The sequence below is a fragment of the Galeopterus variegatus genome, unplaced genomic scaffold, assembly GCF_000696425.1.
Source record: "Galeopterus variegatus unplaced genomic scaffold, G_variegatus-3.0.2 Scaffold478, whole genome shotgun sequence".
Classification (NCBI taxonomy): domain Eukaryota; kingdom Metazoa; phylum Chordata; class Mammalia; order Dermoptera; family Cynocephalidae; genus Galeopterus; species Galeopterus variegatus.
Window position 1 is genome coordinate 236707 of NW_007726589.1, and position 2278 is coordinate 238984.

The 2278-nt window shown below is 44.2% G+C and overlaps 1 non-coding gene across 1 annotated transcript; it reads right to left on the minus strand.

The window, feature by feature from the left end:
- Positions 1 to 807: 807 nt before the first annotated feature.
- TRNAI-GAU lies at positions 808 to 882 on the minus strand. The gene has a single exon. It is a non-coding gene; the product is annotated as a tRNA-Ile (tRNA).
- Positions 883 to 2278: the final 1396 nt, after the last annotated feature.

The window sequence follows — 2278 nt, forward strand, 5'->3', positions numbered from 1 at the left end:
CAAAAACAATAATAACGGGGGGGGCGGGGGGGGGGGCGCAGGGGAGGGGGCGCCGCTTGGGCAGCGCGGCAGCGCTCCCGCCCGAGGGTTCGGATCCCACATACAGACCGGTTCCCGCTCACTGGCTGAGCGAGGTGCGGGGGCAACACCGAGGGTTGCGATCCCGTTGCCGGTCCTGGTCCGGTACGGGGGCGACACTGAAGGTTGCGATCCGTTGCCGGACACGGAAAAAGACAAAAAAAAAAAAAAAAAACAATTATAAACATGTATACACCCGACAATAGAGTACCAAAATATATGAAGCAAAACCAGACAGAATTGAAGGGAGAAATAGACAGTTTAACAATAAGAATTCAAAACTGCACATACAATGGTGCAACTACACAGAACATCAACAAGGAAATATATGATCAAACAACACTATAAACCAAATTGACCTAACAGACATACATAGAACACTCCATGCAACAAAAGCAGAATACACACTCTTCTCCAGTACACAAAGAACATTCTCCAGGACCATATGTTAGGCCATAAAAAAGGTCTTGATACACTTAAAAAGATCAAAATCATTCAAAGTATGTTCTCCAAGTGTAATGGAATAAAATTAAAAATCAGTAACAAAGAAATTTAGAAAATTCAAATGTGGAAAATTAAACAATATACTCTAAAACAACCAAGGAGTAAAGAAAGAAATCACAAGGGAAATTAGAAAATAGTTTGAAACAAATGGAAACAAAAACACAATATACCAAAACCTATGTGATGCAGTAAAAGCAGTACTCAGAAGGAATTTTTTTTGGCAGCTGGTCAGTACAGGGACCTGAACCCTGGACCTTGGTGTTATCAGCACCACGCTCTAACCAACTGAGCTAACTGGCCAGCCCAGACACTTAAGAGCTATAAATGCCTACATTAAAAAAGAAGAACGATCTCAAAACAATTACCTAGCCTTCACTTAGGAAACTAGGAAAAGAAGAGCAAACTAAACCCAAAGCAACTGCTCAAGCCATCCTCCATCTTGCAATGTGATACCCTGTATTGCTGAAGTCACCATCAAAGAAGGCCTTCACCAGAAGTGTTCCCTGGACTTTGGACTTCCCAGCCTCTGAAATTGACATCGCAGCTGCTGCCCTCAGCACCAGGCCAGGCCGTGCAGCCCCGCCACCGGGACTCGGGGTCTGGCGACTATGGTATCTGCCAGGGAGGGGGCTGTCGCCTCCCCGGCCCAGGGCGCCGCTGGAACCGCAAGCTGGAGAGAGTCTGAGCAGGCTGCGGCGCGATCAGGAGCCGGGAGCGCCAGGGGCGGCGAGAGGCGGCCAGGGCAGCTCTGGCTGCGGAGGCAGCCGCGGGAGCACAATGTGGGAGTGCAACAAGGGAGCGCCATGGGAGTGCAACGTGGGAGCGCAACACGGGAGCTGAGACTCATCGGAGGGAGTGGTGCGAACACCTCGCCATCTTCCCGGTAGTCAATTTTGGACTTGCCTGACACTAGCGTCCAACTGAGTAGGCACTGAGGTAGCCATACCAAATTGGCAACCCCAGCAAAATCTTAGTCAGGCAACAGTGTCAAACCTGTGGACTGTGAAACCCCCTGCCACAATGAATAAACATCAAAGAAAAGACACCAGGAACATGAAAAAACAAGAAAGTACACCACCTAAAGATAATAAATCTCAAGCTCTCGATCCTATAGAACAAGAAGCCCTTGAAATGACTGACAAGGAATTTCAAGTGATAATTCTAAGGAAACTGAATGAGATACAAGAAAACTCAGCTAGACATCATGATGAAAAGAGAAAAAGTATACAGGACCTGAAAGAGGAAATGTACAAGGAAATCAATGCCCTGAAAAAAAAATGTAGCAGAACTTGCCAAACTGAAGAAGTTATTCAGCAAAATAAAAAGAGAACCTCTGAACTTGAAGATGGGCTGTTAGAAAAAACACAAGCAGAAAAAAAAAAAAAAAGAAAGTTGGTTTTTTGAAAAGATAAATAAAATTGACAAACCATTAGCATGGCTAACAAAAAAAAGAAGAGAGAAGATTCAAATAACAAAAATTAGAAATGAAAAAGTGATATTACAACTGATTCATCTGATATACAAGGAATCATTCGAGACTACTATAAACAACTATATGCCAACAAGTTTGAAAATCTGGAGGAAATGGATAAATTTCTGGATACACACAAGCTCCCAAAACTGAACCAGGAAGACATAGAAAATTTGAACAGACGAATAACAATAAAGGAGATCGAAGCTGTTATCAGAAGGCTCC